This window comes from Canis lupus, chromosome 5, assembly GCF_011100685.1.
Source record: "Canis lupus familiaris isolate Mischka breed German Shepherd chromosome 5, alternate assembly UU_Cfam_GSD_1.0, whole genome shotgun sequence".
Taxonomy (NCBI): domain Eukaryota; kingdom Metazoa; phylum Chordata; class Mammalia; order Carnivora; family Canidae; genus Canis; species Canis lupus.
Genome location: NC_049226.1, coordinates 87575853 through 87584800, shown reverse-complemented (window position 1 = coordinate 87584800; position 8948 = coordinate 87575853).

The following is an 8948-nucleotide window of genomic DNA, read 5'->3' as shown; positions in this document are numbered from 1 at the left end:
AAAAAGAAAAGAAAAAATAAATTTTTAACAGTCTTATTACTCAGCCATTAGAAATGACCCACCATTTGCTTGATGGAACTGGAGGGTATGATGCTGAGTCAAGTAAGTCAATCAGAGAAGGACAAACATATGTTGTCATTCATTTGGGGAATATAAATAATAGTGAAAGGGAATAGAGGGGAAAGGAGAAGAAATGGGTGGGAAATATCAGAAAGGGAGACAGAACATAAAAACTCCTAACTCTGGGAAATGAAGTAGTGGTGATGGAAGGGGAGGAGGGCGGGGATTCACCCCACCGGGTGAATGGGTGACGGGCACTGAGGGGGGCACTTGATGGGATGAGCACTGGGTGTTATTCTGTATGTTGGCAAATTGAACACCAATACAAAATAAATTTATTATTACAAAAAAATGTTTTATTCATAGTACCACACATGCCTCACAAAATTTCTAAACCCACAACCATATACCTCAAATCTCCTCTTCCTGAATGTTCAGCCTTTCTGGAGACCTCTCGCATGAATTCAAGATCCAGATATCCTGATCCAGACCAAACCCATTCCCTTCTGGATTGAATGCTGTAACTCCTTTTTTTTTTTTTTTTTTATTTATTTATATGTGAGAGACCCAGAGAGAGAGGTGGAGACACAGGCAGAGGGAGAAGCAGGCTCCAGGAAGGGAGCCCGACATGGGACTTGATCCCCAGACCTGGGATCTGGCCCTGGGCCGAAGGCAGATGCTCCACTGCCCAGCCACCCGGTGTCCCTGGATTCCCCAGCAACTACAGGAAGCACTTACTACTGCCTCGCCTCCTCCCTCACCACACATGTATACCCATCTCATACCACACTGCAGTGAAGTAAATAGTTGTATGACAGTCTATTTGTCTCCTCAAGCTTCCTGGGAAATATTCCAGGGAAGTGACCATATGTTAGTCAACTCTGAATCTTCAGTACCTGGCACACGGTTAGATGCCTGGCACACAGTCATTATATTAATCTTTTCTTAATGAATTAATTGATAAATGGACACATACTAAATTTAAAACATTATAGTGCTTATATCTCTGATATAAATATACTTATATATCAATTTATTTAGCTAGGTAAGGAAGACAGCACATTTATAGTCACAAAGAAATATTAATTTCTAAATAATTAATGGCTATAAGTTCAGCTGCTTTAGTCCTCCAATCATAGTGCCCATTTTGTAGCTTAGGAAGGGGAACATTTTAGGTGTTTTCTAACATCTGGAAGTCACAATACGTGCCCTACATAAATACATGAATGCATTTTGATGAATATGTTGAGTGAAAGGATGGATAGCTGGATGGATGAAGTTCTTACATACAATGAGGTATAAAACTTAGTTCTAATCATACAGATATCAGACATAGTATGTAAGAGACATCATCATTTTTTTCCTTTGAAAAATGAAATATGTAAAGGTCAAGACAGAGTCAATACTATTTAACACATGCATTACTACTTATAGCAAGGAGATAGCTATATTTCTTTTCTGTTCTGCAAAAATACTGAAACCAGATGTTTCCTAAATTGGAAATTATTTTAGGAAATGTGAATAGTTAAATGCTTGTATCGCTTTGGAGGAAAAGTGAGTTTCAAGGTAAACTGAGAGGAATTTAATAATAATAGCTAATATTTCCTTCACCGGGTTAACTGTCTAATACTGATCTGAATTGCAGGCACCCTACTAGGGGCTTTAATACGTGAACTCTGGTCCTTAAATAAGGTAACCGACATTGGTCATGTTTTGTAGCATATTTGGATGAAGAAATAATTTCAGACAAATTGAGTGTCTTGCTTGTGTCTACACAGCTTATTTTTCTAAAAGTTTTACTTATTTTAGAGAGAGAGAGAGAGAGAGAGCACACATGAGGAGAGGGGCAGAGGGTGAGACCGGCGGAGAATCCCAAGCAGACTCCCAGCTGAGCAGGGAGTCCAAGGTGGGGCTCGATCCCATAACCCTGATATCACTATCTGAGCCCAAACCAAGAGCCAGATGCTTAACCAACTGAACCACCCAGGCACTCCCATGGCTACACAACTTATAAGAGATTGAAGTCCATATAGATATAATAATAAAGTCAATAAAGATGAGCACAAATGGAGGCAAAAGGAAGAAAGGGAGAGAGAGAGAGAGAGAAGATTATAGCTGTGTTCAGGATCAGGAACGTCAGAGTAGACCAACAGTATTCATGGCATGAATCTGAAGAGGTAAACAGGAATCCCCCAGGCAAACAAAAATGAGAAGGAATTCAAAGCAAAGGAATTACCCAGTGCAAAGTTGTGTATGTGTAGGAAGAAAAGAGAGGAAAGAAACTTCTTAAGAGTTGTTACCTTGAACAAAATCAGGTCAATAAAAGACGGAGGATGGGGCTGGAGAGGTAGGGCTAGGTCTCAGAAGGTCTTTAAAACCATGCTAAATTTTTCACATTTTTCTCTGTGAGATATCTATGAAAGCTTGAACAAATCATGTTGCCATTCTAGCAAGGCTAACGGTAGTATGGTTAGCTTCAATGGGGGATGGTGGTGAATTAGGTGGTAAGGGATGCGTTAGGAGGGGATTGTAGAAGACCAGCTGAAGAAATTGGCAGGAGAAAATAATGAAGATCTGAACTAGAGCAGTTCTTGTGTGATAAAGAGAAGTCACATGAGAAATAGCTTTATGGGGCAAATTAGATATGAATTTATAATCTCTTTTATGTGCTTGAGAAAAGGAAGGAAAAATTCAGGATGTGCCCTGGGTTTCCACACAGGTGGTAGTGGGAACCCTCACTATCAGACAGACGTATATAGGTCAAAAGATAAAATATCTTAGCATCCAGTTCCTGTTTACAAGTGTACATTTATCTTTTAGTTTTAAAATATGTAAGATATTTCAAATCATTTTGTCAATTGTGATCAGATATTTCTGACTCTATAGAAAAGAGAAAAGAAATTAGGAATCTTCCTAGCTCTGAAACTTACACATTGTAGGCCTCTGAATTTTGTTTTTATGAGTGAATTTTTATGTTCTATCTTTATGAATTGATACTCTAAATTATGTACACACAAGAGATACTTTTTTGCTTCTGAGATTTTTCTGGATTGTGCCATCAAGTTGTGACCCACTGGCTGTCTTTATCTTTTTTCCATGATTTAGCCCATCCAACCTTTTAAAGCACCCCAACCTTCTACTAATTCCTAAAAAAAATATCTAAGGGGAACCCTCTTACATTGTTGGTGGGAATGCAGACGGGGGAAACCACTCTGGAAAACAGTGTTGAGGTTCCTCAAAAAGTTAACAATAGAACTACCCTACAACCCAGGAATTGCACTACTGGGTATGTATACAAAGGATACTAACACAGTGATTCGAAGGGGCACCTCCACCCCGATATTTACAGCAGCGATGTCCACAATAGCCAAAGTATAGAAAGAGCCCAGAAGTCCACCAACAAATGACTGAATAAAGAAGATATGACATATATACACAATGGAATATTAACCATTAAAAAGAATGAAATCTGCCATTTGCAATGATATGGGTAGAACTAGAGTGTGTTGTGCTAAATGAAACAAGCTAGTCAGAGAAAGACAAATACCACATGATTTCACTCATATGTGGAACTTAAGAAACAAAATAGATGAACACAGGGAAAAGGAGGGAAAATTAAAATAATGCAAAAAGAGAGGGAGCCAAACCATAAGAGACTCTCAACTATAGGAAACAAACTGAGGGTTGCTGGGATGGGTAACTGGGTGATGGGCATTAAGGAGGGCACGTGATGTAACAAACGCTAGGTGTCACATGCAACTGATGAATCGCTAAATTCTACCCCTGAAACTAATAATACAGTGTGTGTTAATTAACTTGAATTTTATTTTAAAAAATTTAAAAATTAGAGTGATCAGACAGCACTTTGATTACCTTTGAAGAATTTCCAGTAAAGAAGGAAGGGATGGGGGAAAGGTTATGACCTCTAAAATCTCATAAAGCAGCTACCAGCAAGAGTTTATACCAGGATTTTTATCAGAAACTCTTCAACTTTTCCCATGTTTTAGATGATATATCCACCAGTAACCAATGGCTGGGAAATTGTACATTTGAATATAACCATTTATGTTGCTTCATTTATTTTTTCAATACTTTAATGTTTAATACACCTGATTGCCTGTTCCAGCTATGGAGTGGAATTTCTGCTTTGGGTTTAGGTTAGTTTGCTGGTGTCCCAAAGATCAAGTGTGCTTTCAGGAGGACACCCTTAGTGTTAAGTTCTAGGAACTTGATGGATGGAGATGTACAAGATAGCTTAAAACTGTCATGCTTTATGAAACAGCCTGGGACATTAATTGAAAGTCTAACACATTATATTTCATTTTGTGTAAAATGTACAAATGTTCCTTACAACTTTGACATTTCAGTAATCACTTAGAAAAAAAAATCTTAGGCAAATCTTACAGGAAGATAGTTATCTTCCGTCCTTAACAAATCTGACTGCTTTAGAAATAATCAACTCATAAATATTTAGCTAATATACACCCAGAGCAATGGATTGTGCAAAATTAAATGCCTCATTGAAACAATTAATTTCAAATGCAATGATTTATTGAGCATACTTTACTGGAAATTTAATAGAAATATGGACTCAAAGTAATTTGAGCAGAGGATGTTTGCAGTGTCTTTGATTTCTGGCCAAAATATATTCTTTCCTACCCTGCAGGTGAACCTCAAGAAACAGCAAACTTCCAGGAAAGCTCTCTAATTGAATCTGTGGGTCAGAGTTTGATGAGAGGAGGCAATGGCCATATGCAGTAAAATAAAAATATGTAAATAAATAAATAAAATAAAAAGACGAAATAAATAAACAAAATGAAGTAATCCTTTCATTTTTCACGTACCTCCTGCAGCTAAGCCCTCAGGGAAGAAAATGCCACTTCAGTAAAAGCTTGTTGTCATCATGAGTCCATTTCAAACGAATACAGCTCATGCTTCTCAGAGCATCAATAACCAAATACATCCCCCAGGCATCTCTGAAACATTCAGTCCCGCAATTTCCTGTAAGCAGGTTTGCGCTTGGGCTTTAAGCAAGTGTTCCACAGGGCAATGGAAGGCGGCATGAGTAGTAAGGAAGACCTGGATGGAAAGATGGAAGAGTGTGGATGGAGATTCTGGGGGGAGGGTACGGGGATGGAGCAGCAGGAGGTGACAGACAGGTGCCGACATAGTGTCTTGGGTTAATCCAATCTATTTGGTGTAATTAAAAAGACCCTAAAGTGGGACTGAAGACCCGAGTTCTAGTCCCAATCTAGCTATTATCGATCTCAAGGAAGTCACTCTCTTGTTTGTTAGATATAGTTTTCTTGCCTGTAAAATGACAAGAGACAAACAGGCCAGGTAACTCTAAGATTTCTTCCAGTTCAGGCACTTATGAACTGACTTTATCTTATTACACACCTTTTTCCAACTTTGCCAAAGTCAGCATTCTTCTAAAAAAGTGGAGTGTATGGTCTGGTCATGTTATTTTCTGAATGTGTGACTATGTAAACAATGTGCAAACAGATGTTTGTTCCCAATGAGCTCAGCACTTCTAGAAAATTAGTGAACATAAACAAAACCTGGGTTCCTTCATACCTTAATGATGCTACATTTTAATTTACCTAAACAGAAACTTGTATGGTTAGTCCCAAAGTCTAGCATATGGACAGATACCACTCTCCAATCATCCTTTTAAGAAGGAAAATACAAAAATATATGCATATAATCACACAGAAGTGATGGAAGTATGTGAAATTTTTTTTTGTTTTTTTTTTTTTTTTTTTTTTTTTTACCACTTGCTTACTGTTTGTATATACATGGATATTTTCGTCATACAGTTTCTTCTTCTGTTCATAGAAATGAATATTTTCTATTATTCTTTTTGCTTAACAGATGGGGAAACAATATATATGTGAATGGATTTGTGTGTGGGTATTTTCATAGTTTTGTGTAGTGCTTAATGTAGGGGCCTTCACCAATACCCATATCTAGAATTTCTCCAAATTTTCTTCCTTTAGGAAAGCAAAAGAGACTTCATAATATAAAGGCCAATACCATTACCATCAGCCAAGTTAGAGCTTTTTTCTGTTAGCTGGCTTTGTAAGACATTCAATAAGCTTGAATCATCAGGTCTGAATTCCAATGTGCTAAGAGAAAAAGGTGGAGTCTTGCTTTCTTAGCCTGTTTTCTCTTTCTATAAAGCATTCCTGAGATAAGGGCTTTCTTACAATAGATTATTATTTGGGAAGTGATTCCAAGAAACAACAGTGGAAGAAAAGGATGAGCTGACAATGAAGGAGGGAAATAAAAATCCAAAGATGTTATTAAGTTGGCCCGCACGGGTTGCAGCTAGGGCTCAACTCTGAAGGGTGACCTCTGTGGAGCTGAGCTGAGGATGCCTCTGAATTATCAGCCCGGGAGACAGAACACAGGAGTTTTCATACGTTCTACTCCTTCAGAAGCCCTTTTCTGCTCTCAGGTTATTTGATTCAATGAATGTTGTCTTTATTCTGTATAACACATTAATTAGATCATAGTTTTCCACCTCAAAACTATTGACATTTTGGGCCAGATGATTGCGTGGGTGGGGCTGTCTTGTCTACTGTAAAAGGTTTAACGACATCCCTGGTTTCTAGCTACTAGATGTCAGTTGAACCTTCCTCTTCAGTTGTGACGGGCAAAGATATCTCTAGACGTCGCCCTATGTCTCTAGGGGGCAAACACCATCCTGCCATCCTAATTAAGAACTGCAAATCATTGAGCTGGGTGATACTCAAGACACAGCTATGACTTGTATTTGTCTTGTGAGGCTTGTTCTCAAGAAAACTAGTATAGTCTTTTTTTTTTTCTTTTTTCTTTATTTGAAAGGAGTCTATAACCAGAATTTTGGATTAAACTTTATCTCATGAAATAGTCAAAGTTAAATGGCTCTCCGGATGTTCCTGAACACTAACTATTGGTTAGCCAAGAAAATGAACTTTTCTCCATTCAAATCTTGACCGTTTTATTATGTAGGTTTCCTGCCTAAACCTGAATGATCTTGAGTCATTTCACTGTCATTTCACTTTCATTAGTAAACAAGGAGGAGAAGTAATAACATTTCCTCAATCAACCATCATAACAAAACCCTGTCAAACAAAACACCTACCTCTGTGATTAACACTCTACTCAGTAAGTGATCACTGTTCTCAACAGTAATCACTACACTTCTTAAGAAAACAAAATATAATTTTGAAGCAATGTCTTTTGTATAATGATTGTAGATACCTTCAATTTCCTCTATAATTTGATGGGATGCTTGCAGTTTGCCTTCATTCCAGAATAAACTCAAACAAAGTCAATTTGATCCAATATTTCAAGTAACCATTAGTTACTCTGAGCTGTAAAAATTAAATGAGCTTGTGTCAGGCACTGTGCTAAAATTTTACATACATTTTGACAAAATGATACTGATCTTTCACCTGCTTCTCTCCTTCTCCTTCCATCACGGGGCAAGACATTTGCTAGGTATTTTAGGAGATTCACAGCTGAATAAAACCTAGATTTTTTATATAAAGGAGTTCATGGTATAGTAAAACAATATTTCTCAAAACCAAATTTGCAAGCGAGTCAACTAGGATTCTAATAAAATGCAGATCCTGATTTTGTAGGTCTGAGGTAAGATCTGAAATCACATTTCTATCAAGTTCCAAGTGATGCCAGTGATGCTGGTTTTAGGACAGTTCTTCGGTGGAGGGCAGTAGTCATGCTATGAGGAAGAAGATATCAGTCCTTCCTAGCTGGAGAAATTAAGGATGGTTTGTAATCAAATCTTCTTGTGGCCACAGACCAAATTTAGTGCCTGACACATAGCAGAACCTTCATACATATTCAATAAATAAGTAGGCTAGCGAAGACAACATTTAAGGGAGTTTTAGTGGCTGCGTTGGTTTGAAATTGTGGCAGTGGAGTTCAAAGGTGTCTCAGGGGTGCCTGAGTGGCTCAGCAGGTTAAGCTTTTGACTTCAGCTCAGGCTGTGATCCATGGGTCCTGGGATCTAGCGGGCACAGGGCTCCTCCCTGAGAGGGAAGTTTGCTTGTCCTTCTGTCCCTCCCTCACTTGTGCGCATCCTCTCACTCTCTCTCTCTCTTGAATAAGTAAATAAAAATATTTTTTAAAAAAATTTAAAAATAAAACCAAAAAAAATAAAAAAATAAAATAAAACCAATTTTTTTAAAAAAGATATTTCAGCTGAGGATCATAAGTCGTAGGTGTGAAAGAGATCAACACGTGTTTAGAAGTAGTTCCCAAGGTGTGATCAACGAGGTGAACAGCATCTGAAAACTCGTTAAAAATACAAATGGTTAGGTCCTACCAAAATCAATTGAATGAGAACCCCTGGTGTGTGTGTGGGAGGGGGGGATAGGGCCCATTACTGTGTGTTTTTACAAACCCTTCAGGTGATTCTCATGCATGGTAAAATTTGAAAACTAATAGCTTCGAAAGCAGATACTGGTTCCGTTATCTACACTTTAGACTACATAAAATTTTTGTTTAAAGGCCTAAATGGAATTACAGTGACAAGGACATGATTGATATCTCTAGCAGGCTGTTTGTTCTAATCACAGGCTGACAGGACAAGAGATTTGATTTCTCCCCTCCCTTCATTCTCAGGGTCTGAAGCCATCAACATCTCCCACACAGACACACTTGCGCCTCATCACAGATGCACAGGAATCAGGATGCCTAGTGAGGACCAGGGATTGCGGAAAATGCAGCTGAGTCGAGACGAGGAGAGGCTCAGGCGACACACTGTGAAGTAGGCATGATCCAGAGTGGGGGGAAAAGGCTGAACCACCCAAATCCGGGGGCATAGCAGAGAGACCGGGAGGCACTGAAAGCAATCAGAGATCTCAAATAGCTGATCT